At 38.4% G+C, this 20,087-nt stretch overlaps 1 protein-coding gene across 1 annotated transcript in view; it reads right to left on the reverse strand.

The window, feature by feature from the left end:
- Cipc (Clock interacting protein circadian) overlaps positions 1-20,087 on the reverse strand; it is a 69,621-nt gene that overhangs the window by 49,245 nt on the left and 289 nt on the right. The gene's annotated exons all lie outside the window — the stretch shown is intronic.

Here is a 20,087-nt window from a genome sequence, read left to right on the forward strand (position 1 = left end):
TATTTATGCAAGAAGTAGCAAAAAGAAGATTGTTTCAACACGAGTCGTAGTTTATCCAACGAGGCTTGCGTAGAAGATGGCAGATTGTAGTGTACACGCAAAAAAAGACACGACCGTAGATTTTGCGTAGGATTACGTGCTCGCTATCAATATTCGGCGACTGTGTTAGGGAAACCACTTTTTCCCATCACGGAAACGCCTCGTTTTCTGATTATAAAATTACGCATTTTCGTGCACAAAACGCACGGATTTTTTGGTTTATTCAATAGATAATTTAAAAAAAAAAAATGCAAAAATTGATTGTAGGATTTTTTGCTCAATTTTCCAATCGCGAGATATTCTGGTTAATTGACAAGATCATGTGGTATTCGGTCATCGCGATAATTTTTAATACTGTTACGCATTTGACCACAAACGTTTGGTTGCTGGGTACATTATCAAAGAGCTTTGGGGGTGATGTGGCTGGCAGTAAGGCGTGCGAACGTTCAATGAGCATTAACTCTTAAACAACAATAATGTACGATGGTCCTGAAAAGAACCGTTTTGTCGTGATGGTTGAGTAATGCTGAGCTATGGGTGTTCAACACGGATGAGGCTGGCGAGCTGTATATTGTTTGGAACGAAGATGACGCACTTGGCCCACAGCGGCTCACGGCGAACAACTGAATCCGATCAGTAGCGGTGCGACTTCTTCCTCTTTCTTCGGTGCATCGAGTGCTCTTGAGGGCAGCCGTGATACAAAGAAAGGAACAGAAACTTCATGCAAACGCGGATCCAGCAAGTGTTTACCCTGACGATTGAAAAATCAAAATCGATTTTTTCTTCTTCTAGTCATTTTAAGTTTAATGTATTTGTTTATGCCAATTTTATCTGGTATAAAATGGAGTAATTGCTAACTACGGTTTGAAATGACCGTTAGCTTAACAGTTCATCCTGCTTTATACAAACTGTTGTTTTAAGGCTAACAATTTTTGTTTTTGTATTTATACATATACCTGTTGGACATATCTACACACTTAGAAATAACTAATTTTACACGGGACGGAATCCATCTCTGACATAAAGGATGAGACGCAAACAAACGTGTCATGTAAAATTAAGTTTTTTTTTTTTTTTTTTAATACTTTATCATAGAGATTTTTAGCCATAGGCTAGTTCATCTCTTAGTAAAATTAAGTGCTTCAAGACTGAAAATTTCATTACTTGAAAAGTCTGTTATGACTCAATTTTATATCAAAATTGACACTCGTATATGTCAGTCTCAGAACACCTACATTTGTATGCATTTTCCTAAGTGTGTAGATTAACATTTTAAGAGGTCTTGTCTGCATTTATCTATTAATTTCAGGATTCATTCGATATGCTAGTTGAGTAACCACAGTTTTGCAAACATGCTTCATGCTATTTGTGCTGAATGGTTTTATGGGTTACTTTACTACTCTTCTTTGACTATTATGCCCCAACTAGAACTTTACGCTTGCTCTCAACTGAAGGGATTAGAGGCAAAGGGGTGCAAGTGATTTTGATTGATTCTATTAATTGACTTTGTCTTTCGTTAATAATTCAGCGGCAAACATATTCCTTGATGCGGCTGCTATCCTGCATGACATATGATAACCTCCTTTATCAAACTATGTAGCAGAAATAGTGTGAAATCGATTGGATCTAAAGAAAAAGTCGATGAAGAGAATCTATCAAGATCACTTGTACCCCTTTGCCTCTAACCCCCTCAACTTAGTGTTCTTTAAGCACTTCCACTGTTGGGTCCATTCCCAAGGAAGTCGAGAAGTTTACCAAACCGAAAATTTTTTTGACGGGACCGGAATGAGCACCCAGCCATCTCCATGGTGAAGGGAATCAATCAATGAGACGCATTGAAATATTTTATACAAAGATACTGTATTCATCCAAGTAGCTCAGTAAATCAAAGACCTAGGGGGGATTCAAATATGACGCCTACTATTTAGGGAGAGTGTCGGTCTTAGAATTCAAGACAGCACGTGGAATAGGTATCATATAAATGTAAATATATATAAATAATATATAAAATCAGTTGGCCCGTGTCGGAATTTTCGGGTTTATACTTTACCGTATACGTTACTATACTAATGAATTGTATTAGTAGAAAAATGTTTCAGTTCCGCTTTAAAGCTTTATTGCAAATATTGTCCGCGTAAAAGCATACTTTCCACCGAAAGATGGCACACGCTGAAGAGCATCGATTTTTTTTTTCACTTTTCGAAGCAGAGACGAGCTTCCTTTCTTTGAAGTCATGTTACTCCATCACTATTGAGAAATGGGAAGTATTCCGTTTTGATACAGTTGCCATTCTTGTCGTTATCGCAAGGATCCTCTAATTGTAAGGTCCCGCTCTTTATACCCTTTGGAGAGTAGGAACACCCTCCAAAGGCGCGCCCCTTTGTCAGCCAAAAACGGATTCCTTTGCAAAAATCAAGCAGCAACACCGATAATGACCATGCATCAATCTTAATGACTTCAAACTAGAGAGCAACGAATAAAAGATTAGGAATCACGTAGACGAAAAATAACTACTTTACTCAATTTTTCCTTGTTTCAAGATCTTCCTCGATGGACAAAGCCACAAAGCCACAAGTCTTGCCTCTATCAACAAGGCATATAAACAACTTGAATATTTCTGGAGATCGAAGTAGGTCACGCTGGAAAACTGACTTGTTTTATTTTTGCTGCTGCTTTCCACTGAGTGGCTCTGCCTGCCGCAAGAGGTGTTCAACTCTGCACATCTCAATCTGTGTCGAGCTCTTTATCTGTGCCGAAATCTGGTTCTTGCATTGTGCCGAACGTGCCGAAGTATGGCAATAAAGGTATCGGTCTCAGTATCCCATGAATTTGGCATCCCCTGCAGTTTTGACTTTTGATATTTATTTGTTTACAGTTTCAAGTTCTTGCAGATGAAAAACGGAATGTAAAGCCGTTTGTCCCGGCCCATGTGTATTGAATGGGTGCGATATCCTACGCAGGTGTGAAGCTGACTTCCTACAAATTCGATTGCCGTCAATGGATGCCATTCGATGTCCGTCGGTCACTGGCACTAGATTGCGGAACAGAGACCGACGTTAAATAAAGGAAATCAGAATAATAAGAAGAAGAGAAAAACGGTAAAATTAAAGAACATAAATTTCAAGATAAATTTCAATATTAAACGAACTTGTTGCCATTCATCCGCTTCAAGAAAGTGGCACTCGAAGTTCAGCCCCTCTGTGAGAAGGAGAAGTGTGACTGATGACAGAAGCTGGAGCAGTAGAAGAAAGTTATGAACCGTGCGTCGTTCTGACAGACGTTTGCTGAAACCAAGTACTCAACCGGCAAGTGGAAGATTATCTGCATTATCATCATGCTTCTCGGCAATGCTACAATCTAGAAGGTTTCGACCTAAAACGCCCACCGGCGATAGTAGAAGCAAAAATAGACTGTAGTAGCTTCCCAGTGCCAGCAGTCATTGTTGGGTACTGCATTCGTCTGAATTGGCTTCACCTTTTTTTTATTGTAAAGTAAAACTACTTCGTCCATGGTTTGACACTTGTGAACAGGACACCGATGAAACCGCAGAGAACCGCATCATGGCTCTCAACTTTTTACTTCTTATACATTTATCCACATCTGTTATCGAATAATTTCCAACAGCATCCAAATATCGGTCCAGGACCTCCAGGACTGGTTGCAGTCGTTTGATGACTACGTCCTTGTATCTGCTTGTTGTTCCTTCATTTTTTTATCCTTGCTTGGTCATGCCGGAATCGCATATTAATCTCCCTGAAACTGCTGGCGGTTCCGATTGTTTTCAATAATAACGTGCAGCAGATTGTATCCGTTACCTCCGGTGTGGTTACCTTTACAATTCTGTTAGCAGCATCTTTCTTAATATTGCTGTTGCCGTCAGTGAAATGAACACCCAGTTGCGAATCAGCGTATAGAGACTGCGAACCGGTAATACCATAGAGGTAACTCTAAGACTAGAAGGTCCCGAAATAACGTTCTCAACTTTTTGGCTCAGCTCTGGTACTATCTTCGGTCCCAAGCTAATCGATGCACCCCTCGAAACATAAGAAAATCCATGAACCCCTCATTTTATCTGTCAAACTTTCATAGCGAATCAAAACAAACATTGCATAGTACTAGAATTTCAACTAGAATGGGATACGTTAATCATTTGCTTGGGACCAATAGGCTAGTCAAGTAGTGAGCCAATTTAAAATCGTTAGTTTCCAATTGATTGTTGGTAATACGGGATCCACAGACTCCACCAGCCTCCGCAGTCATCGTTCAGCAGGATCATTCGGCAGGATCATTCGGCACCGGGTTGTTGTTGATGTAATACTTAGCGCTGCAATCGGAACTGCATTGTGCAATTCTCATTACTCATACCATTAGCTCTTGGTCCGGATCCATCTAAGCGTAACACGTATTCTGGCCTACTTTGTGTGGCGTTGTGACTCTGACTATTTTCAAACGACTTCCCCAAAATCAAAAATTCTTTCGAAAATATGGACATCTCTCAAAAACCGTGCTGACTTTCTGTAGGGATTCATCCCGCAAAAGACATAAGGACATGGAGAGTCTCTTCAATTATACAATTTCTCAATTATACTTTTGAAGACCATTTCGCTGGAAAATCGACAAAAAATAAAAAATAGCACTTATATCATATTTGGTGTCATACTTGTCATCGTGTGCCATGACGTGCCGATCAGTGTGTCACGAAGTGTTTCGGCACGGTGTGCAGAGTTAATTACCCATTGGCCAGCTGCTAATTTGAGAATATGTGTGCGAGGAGACAGAGGGAGTGGAGTCCAACGAGCTCAAGTATTCTTTAAAAAAAACATCGACGGAATGTTGAGGCCTAACGACGAAGACCCGGAATTACAGTTTTTATCTAGACAAATTTAAATTGAAGGCACAAAACTGGTATTAAAAAGTGTCGCAAGTGATAATATTATCAAATCCCACGAGTCCCTAGAGTTTGCCGCAGTAATCAGTGATATGAGTTAAAAGTAGAATAAAATTCTTCCTGTTCCATGGTATGAGGTTCTATTTGTTCTAAATAACGTTTTATAACGGTCAGCCAAGTTTATTTACCATTCATTTTTTTTTTCCTTTGTTCGGGACATAACACTACTGCGACCAGTAATTTGATCTATTGTAGTATAGCCCGTGTCCTTAGTTTAGTGCATGTCGTATTACTCCATCACTATTGAGAAATGATGAAGTATTCGGTGTTGATACAGTTGTCATTCTTGCCTTCATCGCAAGGAATCGATTCTAAATGAAAGGTCCCGCTATTCATACCCTTCGGAGTGTTGGAATACCCTCCAAAGGCGCGCCCCTTTGTCAGTCGAAATGGGATTCCTTAGCAATAAAAATAAGCAATGACACCGATAATGACCATGCATCAGAACCCTAGTCTTAACCACTTCAAACTAGAGAACAATGAATAGAAGATTAGGAATCACATAGATGAAGACTAACTAACTCATTTTTTCCTTGTTTCAAGATCATCCTCGGTACAGGCAACCCGAGGACTTATCACTATCAACAAGGCATAAAAAGTAACAAGGACTAAGATGTGTTCCTTTGATTACTGAAAAATCCTGTACCCCTAGTTTGAAGTAGTCAAGACTAAGATTCGGTGGTAGATCTTACATCCCGTAACGTACCACGAAAAGGTGATCTACCCACGTTACGGGTAGCGTGGGTACGGTTACCATTCATATAATTATTTCTGTTTATCCATTTAAAGTGCTACCATAATTTTATTACTAAATACGTGCCAGTACAAGGGGTAAGTCACTCAGCATATTGTGCCGAAATTAGATTCGGAACATCCCTCGGCACACCTTCAGCACACCATTGGCACAATCTCGTAGGCATTGGATTGTTATAAATAAAAAGAAGCACTTCTGGAAAACTGTCATTGAAGTTGTTCACAACATTACATGCTGTTTGACTGCATATTCAAGAACATCCTATAATAGAATATACCAGAGGAACTCAGACCAGCGGTTCACTTCTCGGTTCACTTATAGATTTAAATCCGAATTGTAGGTTCTAGCGTGGACTCAAGAGAAAGAGACAATTAGTCAGACTCCATGAGTACCCTTAATTAAAATAATGCTGCTACTCACACAAAACAAACTACAGAAGTCATATTCATCATCCTTCTGATAGACTTTTCACATCACGAAAGGCTAGGTTTTTGGTCTGCCTTTAAGTGTATTATAAAATTATAAAACGCAGGACTTTTATTATACTATTTTTTTTCCTTCATTTGTTTTCCGTCGATCTTTTTCCGTACTAAGTGAATACCAAAATTAATTAAGTGGAATTAAATGGAAGATAACCTTTTTTGCTGTTTTATTTAAGCATTCCGCTAACAACCCAATTTCATTACTTCAACTTATATGTTTTAATCATTATCATCCTTACCAACTCTATCTTCCACAAGCGGTAGTATTTTTCGATGTTATTTTTTTTAGACATTGTCCTCCTTGGTTGCCACTAGACCGATTTTTTTTTGTAAATTAATTTATTTGTACAGACTCAATCGAATAAATTTTACAGAGCCAAATTATCTTTCGCGTTATACATTATTAATGTCTTAAATCTAAAGTTAAAGGAATTGAACCGATTACTCGCGGTCTTGGAGATGTACAGATAGGGAGAGGGAAAAGGAGGTTTAAAATATGATTTACGATACAAATATTTCATTATTCCTAAAACATGAACTTATTCCTATTCAACTTGATATCAGCAGTGTAATTCTTCTATTATTACAAAACAAACATTAAAAAATCGTACACACAAAATTCAAACTAAACACAAGGTTAATCAAACTTACAATCTAAGGTTAATATTCTTTAAGTTTCATAAACTCCAGATTGCGTCTACCCAAAATATCCCGAACTGAAACATTAGGTTGTCTACCTCGCGCCCGAAGGGAATCGTACAGCTCAGATCTGACTCCGCGATGCTCTAAACCAATTAATCATTGCGATTTCAAACCAAAACATTCAAGGTGTCAGAAATACTGGGTTGCTGGGTTGGGTATTTAATAAACAATCGCACCTTGCTCGGCACACCTGCAGCACACTTGTGCCAGTATCAAAGAAGTATTTGGTTTATGCTGGAAGTGTGAATACACTTCAGATATCCATTTGGTATAAGTTTGTTAAAAATACTAGCCTGAGAATCTTAAAAACCTCAATAAGTCACTGAATGTTGAAAATGTTGTTTGTGCAAAAGCCTCGAATTTTATTTTAAATTGATTGTTAAACAAAAGAGACCCAACGGTTTCAGTGACGGTATGGTTTGAGCAGGTTCTATTATTCTGACACGCACTGTATAATTGCTATAATTGATACATAGTCTGGTGCAAAGGAAAAGCTATGGTATCCGCAATTTTCAAACTAAACTGCTGGTACATGACTCTGTGAAAAAAGTGCAAGCAAGTCAGCATTTTCGTTTGCATCGTTTGTAAAATTTGATGGCTTATCTTTAACGTTAATTATGATCGTTCCATACTAGTGCACAATGTAAAAAAGTAAATAAAAACTATTCAAAATACATATATTTCAAATTAGAACTCCGATTGCAAAGCTTACCAATCAAATAAACACAAATGCAAACTTGTGCGATAATTTATGTAGGTCACGCTTCTAATTGAAACCGTTTCCAATGCTAGACATAAAACAAACAAAACAAAATACAAAAGTGAAACGATCTCGCGCGTGGCTTTCTCAGTCTTATTTCTTCGAATTGATTTATTATTCTTTAAGACAATCATGATGAATGCAGTCAGTGGCTTGATGATTTGCAACTTTTAGTCTTTTGGAGGAATTAAATTGAATAGTTGCCCGTCATGCATAATTACTAGACATTTATATAGCAGCTGGGAAACCTTTTGACCCGATTCAGCTAGGCGGCACAGTCAAATCATTATTGCTATACCCGAAAAATACCATCAAGCGCTTCTGTGTATCTGCACGAGTGCACAGTGCGGTTAGAAATCCGTGTTCACGAATAAAATGGACACCCACTTTTAACTTTATCAATACAACATCAAACCAGATGTTGCTTGACACTAGACTTGATGTAAACAATAGCTAATCTGTGGAAGTATTTTTAGAACTAAACAATGTTAAAAAAGTGATAATATTATCACAGACAAACAGACGTAACTCCCCTAGTAAAAATGTTATGGTTAATTTGCTTAACGACATGTTCGGTGTATCATCCAAACCATTTGGGGAATAGTTCAATAACTTGGGTTATCGTTCGCTTATTGTAATTTTTTTATTTGAGTGGTTCTCCTCAATCGTCCAACACGCATTTTAAATGTTATTAGTTTCGCGAATCCCCACCGGCGCTTGCATCGGATCACTTTGACGTTTCTATACACTCCTTCGAACTTGTATGCAACATTGTTTGAGACTTTGACAAGCAAGATTTCTTGCGCGAATAGCTCGCGATATGTCGTTAGAATAGAGCTAATCAGGCTTGCAATTGCTCATTACAGCTAAAATCCTATTTTTCGATATTATGAATCAATGAGATACTATAATGATAATTTTTATTTGTAAGATGCAAGAAGAGGTGGTAAAGTTACAATTTGTCAATTTTGCTTTCAGAAGGTCACAACTAGCGATTAGATATAAAATCGCGATCATAAAATCGCTAGTTGTGACCTTCTGAAAGCAAAATTGACAAATTTTATATGTCATGCACAAAAATTACCATTATAGTATTTCATTGTTTCATAATACCGAAAAATAGCATTTTAGCTGTAATGATCAATTGCAAGCCTGGAGCTAATAAACTATAGAGGAAGAATAGCGCTGCCTTCGCTGTCGAAACATCTTTTCCTTACATCTAATAGGGACACAACTGTCAAAGCGAGAAAAAACTATGCAGTTTGACAGTTCTGTGCCCGGTATTATTCAACATCGCAACAAAGGGAACACCAGCGCTATTCTTCCTCTATAGTATATTAGCTCTATTGCCGTTAGTGAGTCCTGTGATGATATTTTAAAGAAAGATTTATTTAAGTTTAAGTATTAGCTTGTTAGTTTTTTTAGTAGTAAAGATACCATTTGTGGTTAGTATTATTACTACCAAAATCAGACAGGAATTGGAGAAAAAAGAATGCCGGCTCAAACTCCATCCGCAACAACGGTGCCTCTCTGTACAAGGTCTAATTTTGTCGTGTTCAAAAATCCACAGAGTTAACAACACTGCGGGTGCACGAGATGTTGGCACGTGTACGACGACTACGCGCGATAGTAGCTAGGTAGCTGCGTGGTAGTAGATTATATAACTGGGCCCTTTTTGGAAGGTAGGTATCTGTTTTCCTTTGCTCTATTGCTGTAAAGCCGACTGTGTCCCACTTTTGCATGTTCGACCAACAACAATAGTGGTGCCGCTAGCTTTTATATACCTACATAAACATAATTTCCCCAACCTAGTTTGATCGGGTCCATAAACTGCTTGCGGCTGCCACACGGGGGCCACGCAATGCTGACACGTGCTGGTGCTGGTGCCGCTTTGTAACGTGAGCATCAAGTGGGTGAGAGCGGCACCGGTGGTGTAGTGGTAAGCGTGACTGCCTCTCACTTCAAAGGGCCTGGGTTCAATCGCAGTCAGCGCCGTCGGGATTTTCTGAGGCATAAAATCTCTTATCACGCCGGGGGGAAGTAAGCCGTTGGTCCTCAGTTCATGAGTTGATTGATGGGACGATAGGTAGGGTCTAGGTTTTCCTGGCGTCGGTAGCATTGGTACTCAGTACGGAAAACAAGATCGACGGAAAACAAATCAAGGAAAAAACAATCAAGTAGTTGAGATTTCACCGCCATGGATCCGAGCATTTCAAGCAGCAATCCATAAATTCAGATTCAGCAGAGTTCAGTTTTTTTTTTCAGTTTTGACTCTTGACATGTGCTTTTTTGTTTCATAATGGTACAATATAGTTTTACGCATTATGGCAGGTGAGATCAAGAGGCTCGTATCCTAGCAATACAATTCCGTAAAATTATAATTGATATGACTCAAACGTAAGGTACATTGCAGGCCCACACAAAGCTTCTCACGAGGTGTTGATTATCCCACCATCGTTTTCTTATTTTCTTCAGGAAAGTTTGTATGCAGCGATTGGAATATGTGATTCTCAACTGTAGATATACATTCAAACCACTCAACTCCACAATGTCGATTGAGTATGTACAGAGCATAATTCATCGCAAAATATAAAAAATATACCTTCTATTAATATTCTGACTTGAAGAAGAAAGGTTTTTTTTACCTAAGTCAACAAAATCAGAAAAATACATTATACATTCTGATGACGATTATTTTAAATAGATTTATCAAATATGAGATTCTAATAGTAATATACCTATAAATCATAGCCATCACAAACATTAATAATTGCTGATAATTAGCGGCAGCCCCTTCCTCCGACGAATAGAAACGTACCGCCTGACAATACGACAAAAATGGTCGACGACATGGTCCTACCTACGACTCGTGTACAAGAAATAAAAATAAAAATTACAAATGAATAGTGCAAAAAAGAATGTGACACACGAGCGCGTGGTAAATCGACCCATGAAAGCAAATCAAACGGGTGACTAAACTTTGTCTGGCTGGCTGGATGCGGCGAATGCGCGCGTGTACATGCGAACCGGGCATATTTTTCGGTCGATTGCGCGTTCAGTAGATTAATTGCGATCTATTCAGGCTGAAGTGCTCTCTGCGGTGGTGATGCCTCTCAAGGAGGTAGTTTTCAATATGTGCATGCCAAAGAAGGTATACGGCCGTTATGGAGCTCAATGAATGCTATTTTTTCATGGACATGGTAAAGGTTTGCCTTTGAGTTGACATGAAAGAGCATGCACGTTCCTATTCAAGTTGTGTAGTTTGTTTCGTTTTCTGGAGTCGTTAAAAACGACTTACAATGTCGAACAACCCGTGCTTCACGTCAGTCAACTCTCAGTGCAGCAAAATCTCGACAATACACGGCGATATTCAAAATTCTGCTTTGGTCACTCATTTAAGCTAACAGTCATCGTCAAGGCAAACCATGTCAATTGTCAGTGATAATGCTGTATGTGACGAACACGTGCAGATTTTTTTTATTAGTTAAATTTGAAACGAAATTAAATTTCTTGAGTAAAACAATTATATGGAGTCGTTAAAGGAAACAAGTATCAGAATGCACGAAATTACACTTTTGTTCCCAGATGAATATTTGTTATTGACAAAAAAAGGAAGGAGATTTTAACGAAGTTTTTAGACAATGAAAAATCTCAGCACTGACTCTAAAGGGTGTCTACAGTTCAATTACATAACTCACCAAAAATAAGTCTCTTAACCGATTGGCGTGAAATTTTCAGGGAATGTAATACCACAGACAAACAGACGTAACTCTTCATTGTGTATCTTCGTTCATGCATTTAACGGTTGATTTGATTATTATCAGTTCCGCGAACTACTCGCCGCAGCGCTGGCATCGGATCACTTTGACGTTTATATATATTCTATAGAACTTTTATGCAATATTGTTCACGAGTTAGCGAGCAAGCTTGTTTTCCGCGAGAAGCCAGAGAGATGTCGTTACTGAGGTTATATGTTTTGAGATACTATGTTTTCAAGAACAAGTTTTTCAAAGAGTTACGTCTGTTTGTCTGTGGTAATACTATATATATAATAGACCTGTTCATTTTAACAGAAATGTTCGGGATGCACCGGGTCAACCGTGATTACTGTTCGTCATGTTAATTTGAACTTCTGATATCTTAAAAAGTGAAGAATTTTAAAGTATTTTTTCTGCGAAATTTTCACCCATATGATATAAAAATGTGTAATCGACGGCATAATGTTTATTATACTATTATAGAAATTTCGTTCAAACATAGTTTTCGTGTAGATTCCATAGATTGAGAGATAAAAATCAGAAAAGGCCGTTAAAGCTAAAATTCACAAGACAACAAAGCCAATAAAAGTTGCAATTAGATTGCCAGAACATAGTTGCATTGCTTTTCAATGACGACCGATGACTGTTTCATTGATAGATGATATTTTTAGAAATATGAATCCTCAGTAGACGTGTTTTTTTTATCAAAGGCAAGTGTCACTCGAGCCATAACAGCAATTTATAAAATAACACGTCTACTGAGGATTCATATTTCTAAAAAAAATCATTTCAATGAAACAGTCATCGGTAGTCATTGAAAAGCAATGCAACTATATTCTGTTAATCTAATTGAAACTTTTATTGGCTCTGTTGTCTTGTGAATTTGAGCTATAACGGCCTCTTTTCAAATTTTTATCTCTCAATCTATGGAATCTACACGAAAACTATGTTTGAACGAAATTTCTAGAATAGTATAATAAACATTATGTCGTAGATTACACATTTTTATATCATATCAATATTATATCATATCAAAAGTTCGTAGAACAAATACTTTAAAATTCTCCACTTTTTAAGATATCTTCGAGTATGAAACTAAGTCAAACTATAAAATCACTTTGAATAGTCAACCTTTGGTTACAAAGTTTGTAGATAACACATTAAGCATTGATATGAAATTTGTTACAGCAGTTTTCGTTGTTTCAGTCTCGAGATAAAAATATTATAAGCCGTAAACTACCCTAAACACATAAAATTAACTTGAAACACCTCTAAATCATCACCGATTTTGCTGAAAATTTGCACAGAAGTTCAAATTAACATGACGAACAGTAATCATGGTTGACCGGGTTTCATTTCTGTTAAAATAAACAGGTCTAATTATAAGCTTGATTTATGTATCTTTAATTCACACTATTTCTTGACCAAATCCAAATGCCGGAACTTTCTTCCACCCACACCGTTTTGTACAACGCTTGAATTGACATTTTTTCTGCTTTCAATCGTGATTTCACCATTTCCTGCTCCGTACAGCCCAGTATCTTTCGATCGGCCGCAACTCCGGTATGATTGCGATCCTTCGGCACGAAATTGACCCCAGAGGATAGATCCGGCCAAAACAATTTAGGAACGTTGTGTGATTTGAGAAAAGGAAGCAGTCGTTTCTTCAGGCGCTCATTCATGTATACTTGACCATTTACGGTTGTAGTTGTTACGAAAGGCTTGCTCCGTTTTCCGCACGAACAGCCTGCCAAATCGTGAATTTCTTGGGGATTTTCGACACTTGCGTTTCCTGAGGGACTCTGAAACATCGAACTTGTCTGTAGCAGTCACGTACGGGTTTCCCGGAGTTTTTTTTTATGTATGTTTTATCGTTCATGTGGTTTTGTCAACATTTGTGTGTACAGCTTACGTGCCCGCGTTCTAGTTGTCTTATGCTGTCATTCATTGCGGTTTGGTGCTTTCTGAACCTGGAATGCACGTAGTCCTACTCGTTTCTTGGCTTTCTGCACGAAACTTTTTGACAGGTGCAGTTTTCACGACACCCCGAACGGAATAGTTGTTTGGAATTGCGTTTAAAGGCAGCAACCACTCACTCGCTTGTGATCTTCAATGCAGTACGGCACACTTTTTCTTGCACTCACTTGCTTCCGATCGACTATTAAACGTTCTCCAAAACGTTTTATGACACGACAAACAGTAGATTGTTGGATTCCCGACATCTTTCCGATTGGTTGGTGCGAAAGATGTGGGTTGTTGAGGTGAGTGTGCAAAATGTTTTCGCGAACGCGCTGTTCCTTCGACTCTATTTCCAAAACTACTAAAAATTTCACAATGAAACTCACGCAGTGTAAACAATACACGCTGAGGCCATCTCACCCAAATCTTTAATAAAATTAACGCAAAGGGCAAAATGCTTCCGCTTTTTTTAAAGTGATACAATTTAACTGTGGACACCCTTTACTGCTGTGAGCGACGATGTAGATACAGTAGACGAGAAGCAAGTCTCGCAGGAAGTGGTGCGATGATGGCTATTAAGACGATATTGGATCTATCCGTTTCAATGAAGGAAGCATCCATGGTTGGCGGACCGCTTCGAGGAAACTCAACCGGACGAGTAGTTTGGGGTTGCGAGTTTTAGAAACGGAACGAATTACTGGTGACTTTCTGCTATAAGTTCAACTTCTCGATTTTGGCAAAACCCAATCTGAACTGACTGCACATTGTAGCCGAAATACGTGTATCTGTCAAGGATAAGCAAATAAGGTAGTGGAATTAAATGGAAATTACTAATCCTTCTCTCTCTCTCTGTCTTTATAGATTTTCAAATCAAGATTTAGATTTTCAATTTTTGACGCCTTTTTCCCGTTAATCTTGTTTTCCGTGCTGAGCACCAAGCTACCGACGCCAGAACGGCAGCTCCCACACCTGGACCCTACCTATCGACCCATCAACTCATGAACCGGGGACCAACGGCTTTACTTCCCTTCCGAAGGAAGGCGGGATCAGAGATGTTATGCCTCAGAACATCCCGGCGGTGCCGACTGTGATTGAACCCAGGCCTGCTGGGGTAAGAGATAATCACGCTTACCACTACACCACCAACGCCGCTAATTATTGACGCTAAACCGATTAGTTTTTTGTTTTCCGTCGATCTTGTTTTCCGTGCTGAGCACCAATGCTACCGACGCCAGGGAGGCAGCTCCCACACCTGGACCCTACCTATCGACCCAACAACTCATGAACCAAGGACCAACGGCTTTACTTCCTTTCCGAAGGAAGGCGTGATCAGAGATTTTATGCCACAGAAAATCCCGTAGCGTCGACTGGGATTGAGCCCAGGCCTTTTGGGATGAGAGGCAATCACGTTTACCAGTACACCACCGGCGCCGCTACTAAATCTATTAGTTGACAGCTCGCTCCCATACAAAGTCCCACAATGAGTAATGTAATTACACTTATTTAAAATAGTTCCAGTGCTATAAAACTTGATGAATTGTTCGATTTAGGTTCCATTTGACATGCAGATTACGAATATGCAATTACCTCAATACCTAAAGAACCCAATTCAAATTCTCTTAACCCTGACAGTCTAGAGAATTGTGTCCAGTATTCTATAAAAAAAATCCTACGAAGCTAGATCCAAAGATGAATACTAAGATGAAACTGTCGGAAGAAAAACTTTCTATTTTAGTGTCCTCTCTTTCACGGTCCCTTTCATCCAGTGAATACTCCCCGTATTCAAGGTAATTTTGTGGTTTTGCTACCCCCTCGGTAGAGATGAAATTTTGCGCTCATTTTGATCAAAACAAACACACCAAAATCAGAGGTGTCCCATTTTTTAATTACTCGATTAACAACTAATCGTTTTTTTTTTGTTCGCTGTGCTGCCATTTTTCCACCAATGAGAGTGCAGCACATGTTTGAAACGATCGGTGATGATCCTCTGGAGAAGTTAATGCTTATATCGGCATGATATAACCGATTACAAATATTTTACTTTTCGGTTCGTTAATCGATGAATCGATAATTCGAATGAAAATCGGCCATCACTACATGAATGTGAAACGTCATTTCAAATGTATGGACTGTACATAAATAGTGATACAATTTGAAAGGGACCGGGGCTCATCACAAATTACGTCCACACGATAACTGAAATAAACACGAATGTTCACCGGTTGCTAGATCTGTTTGCTACAATAAAGTTTATTTTATTTATATTTGCCAAAGCAAATAGTTGGCCTGCCTAGCTGGCCACACCAAAACAAAACAAGACACGACTCGACTCGTATACGTTCTTAGACTGATCGATGAAATTGTTCAGATCTCACCTACACGCCGGAACATCAGTAGTCGCAGTGCACTATGCCGTTAATGAACCTGAATCCAATCGCCTGGTAGTGCCAGCAGGTTCATGGCATATAGTGGCAATCGTGAATGAAACCGACGATGTTAAACATCAAAACGATGGGGATGGTATTAGCGTTTAGGTAACGACAGTTCCGGAACCACATCGACGCTCCCGGCCACCACCGAAGCCAAGCGGGAACAGATGTGCAAGGTAAACTGTGTGATCTGGGCTCAGCTATCACGTGTGAAATTCCCTAATTTGATTACTGAGTGATTCAAAGGTTTGCAGGAGTAAATTTTGAGGCGTTCTATGATTTAATTGCATTTTTATGAATTTCAGGAAGTAGTATTCTGAATACCTAATAATGGCGCCGAAATATGCTGGCATTGATGTGGACGAAATCTACGCACGGTTTGAATAGGATCTTTAACTTCATCAGTTTTGGTCCACTTGATCTATTTTAAATAAGTACAATTACATTAGCAAAAATCACCATCTTAGCGCCCCTTGGTGGGACTTTGTATGGGAGCGAGCTGTCAACAAATAAATTTGATGTCAACGATCAAAAATTTAAATTTTGATTTAAAATTCGAGATGAATGTCTACGCGATTGATAAAAAATATCGTTGTTGTCAGAAAACGAAGCTCTATCAGATAATGTATACAAATCGGTATATTTTTCGAAGTTAAACAACCCAATTGTTGGACCAAAACCATTTAAGAAAGGATGATGCTGTGATGAAAATCTACAGGTACAGGCAGGGCTGGCAAATGTCATTTTCAATGAAAGATCTCTCGCGATATTTACAGAGATACTTCTGTCACTATCATTGGATGAGAAAACGATGATAGAAATTTTCTTCAAAATCTCATCGAATTTTATGTCATGACAGAACGTGACAGTGTTGTAATCATCGTAATTACTAGCTCATTTAATGCTATTAAAAGTACTTGTACCGAGGAAATCTTAATAGTATATTCACTCTACCGATTACATACGGTTGTTTGCTTAAATTCATCTAAATCAGTTAGAAATGTTGATGTCAAAACAGCATAAGAATTATTCTCATGAGTACTTGATCATTGAAAAATGACAAGAAAGCTAATGATAGGTAGTTTCGTCTCGTTATAGTGAGAGGACCTGTTTTCTCATCGTCACATGACGGCCGTGATATTTACCAGCTCTGGGTACAGGTTGCTGACAGAAAAGGCTGAAAAAGTTCTTTGACTATATGTTTTAGTAATTTTTATACGTGAAGTCAACGATTTACATAGTTGAAGATGCCAATTTTCAAATAACAGACTGTAGTGGTAATTTTTATACGATAGATGGAGTAGATGAAAGCATAGAGTTGATAGTTCCGTTAGAGTACGGCAGTGTGAAGATTGCATATAGATATTAGAATAGCGAGCTAGGACAACTTTTAAGGAAGGTTCAAATCGGTTTTTTCATCTCTCTTTACCAAACTCCCTCTTTGGAGAGGGATGGTGAGGGGTGTCCCCCCCGCCACCACTGGCAAAAAGAGATGAAAACCGACCGCTCAAGTACCAACTGCGTGTTTGAAACAGTTCTACCGATTTTTTACCGCACCGTTAGTTTTCCTAATTGCCCGATATCTCGCTTAATGTGAGTCATAGAGTTTCAATGTCTTCGACAACATTTCACAACTTTTCCGTAAAAATCATTCGGCTAGGATGCTCCATTCAAAAGATAGACTCGAGCGCCACCTATGTGGCGTAAAAATGAACTTATATGAAACTTTCAAAAGATGGCGCTTTTAATATTGAGCAACTTTGTAAAACATTGTATCACTGTAGAAAGCAAACCAACGGCGCTAGAGGTTTTGGCCACACGAATGGCTTCGCTGCCCCACTGTGCGCTGGTGCGCCTGTCAAAACTTATGAGCTTCCCCTGCACGCTAACTTGAAAGTACTCATTAATGAGTAAAAAAAGACCCATTTTAAAGAAAAGTGGCTTAACTCATTAATGATTAAACAATTTTACCCATTAATGAGTATCTGTTACCCATTAATGATTAACAATTACTCATGAATGGGTAACAGATACTCATTAATGGGTAAAAAATTTACTCATTTAATGAGTTAAGCCACTTTTCTTCAAAATGGTTCTTTTTCAACCATTAATGGGTACTTTCAAGTTAGCGTGTGGTTCATTTTGATAGTGTTGTTCTGATGAATAAAGAGTTGATTAATTCAAGTTTCCTATCTAGGGGACTATGAATTTTCTTTAGATTTTGACACTGTTTTGTATCAAAAAATGTGTTCGGAAGTGTTTGACGGATATTCTTTATTACACTTCAGTCGAAAGAGTTAGTCTTTTGATAAAAAACAAGAATTCAAGCTGAACATTGCATTAGGTCCTAAGTAACATTGACATACTCTCTCCGTCAATTTTCTCTTTGTATCTCCACGGCCATGTAAAGACATTCCCAGGTATTTTCAGCACACAGATCGATAAAAGAAGATTTTTTCTAGCATCTAATATGACAAACACAACAAGAAATGGTTATATTGGTTCCTCCTACTTCGGTTAGCGCGAAAAGGGCCATACAAGTTTTGTTTACACAATTTGATAGGCCTTTCAAATATTACGTTAGGTAGTGATTAATATAGTAATTGAGAAGATGTCACTCGAATTCATGGAGCATTGAAAAATAAAACAAAAACTAATATGTGGTGGTAAACTATAACGAACAAAGTTTGGTGCACAGGCATGCAAATGAGGCACGCGACACCTCTTCGCAAATATATCAGGCATAACATTTGATAACGGCACAAAAGCATTTGTAAACAAACTTTCTAATGCCCTTTACACGGGAACCGAAGTACGCTCGCGCAAACCAACAACATCATCGGATAGGTGCAACTATCACCTTCCCGAAAGGGGTATTGGTTTGCGTGGGCTACTATATTAATCACTACCTAACGTAACATTTGAAAGGCCTATCAAATTGTGTAAACAAAACTTGTATGGCCCTTTTCGCGCTAATCGAACTAGGAGGAACCAATATAACCATTTCTTGTTGTGTTTGTCATATTAGATGCTAGAAAAAATCTTCTTTTATCGATCTGTGTGCTGAAAATACCTGGGAATGTCTTTACATGGCCGTGGAGATACAAAGAATATTATCGTAGTTTTAAATTTCCCAACACTCCCATTTTTTAAAATCTGTTTCATGCTCAGCTTTTCAATTCATGGATTATGTAAATTACATGGCAATGTTATTTAAAATCCAGTTCTACATAAAAAAATAAAAAAATAAACAATTTTAAAATATTTTACTAGGCAAATCAATTTGTAGCACAACAATACTTCTCCGTCAAAGAAAATAAAACCAGTAATAAGGGGTCATTGATTTTTCGTGTTCGTTCAGTTCGTATCCCGAGTAATGCAGATTAACAAGCACATTCATGACTTGCATTATCTTCGACCTGAGAAGCCGAAACTGGTTAATTCGATTTCGAACAAGCTATGGTACACCGGGGCATGTTGAAAATTGAAATGCGCGCGAAATTTAAAACGAATAGCGTATCTATAAGCGGAAGTGAATATTCAGTGTGATTATTTATCGGCGCCATTGTGCACTAGCGCAAACTACTGTACTAAAAATATCCACAGTAATTATTAACTTCCACTAAGAGATACGCCTTCCGTTTCAATTTCCCTGCGCGTTTCAGCTTGCCCCGGTGTACCTTATATGCATATTTTAGAGCACCGTCGAAATAAATTACAATTAATTCCCTCCGCACGTGCGCTTCTCAAATTGTTACTGTCATTCAAAAGTATGCACGCGCTCATATTTTCGGCAGAAATAAATACCTGCTCCTACCAAAAAGGACAGAGGACAAATTTCGGTTTTCGCCAAGGCTGATCGATTAGGCTTAATTGGCCCACGTTTCTGTAGTTATTCCTATTCTAGTTCGGTGCTTGATTAATAGGACCACTTTTTCGCGGCTGAGATTTTATTAAAAGCATTTGATTGATTGGTTTTGCTGAGCTTAGAACTCCTATGGATTTATAGCTTTACGATCGACATTACCAAGTTTCAAACATACGTAACTTGATAAGTTAATCAACAGTTTGCTTTTAAATTATATGTTAAGGTACCAAAATAAACCCTTCATATCAGATACGTGCTAGGAAACTTTTAATTTTAAAACGATCCTCGACATTCAGAACCTGTTATGTTTATGATTTGTAAAGCAAATTTCTAGCTCAACTTCGATGCAACTACTAAACGACCCTTGCCCTTACAGAGAAAATCGATA

This window comes from Ochlerotatus camptorhynchus, unplaced genomic scaffold (assembly GCF_037179485.1).
Source record: "Ochlerotatus camptorhynchus isolate MF236.1 unplaced genomic scaffold, CSIRO-AGI_Acam_v1.1 ptg000081l, whole genome shotgun sequence".
NCBI lineage: Eukaryota > Metazoa > Arthropoda > Insecta > Diptera > Culicidae > Ochlerotatus > Ochlerotatus camptorhynchus.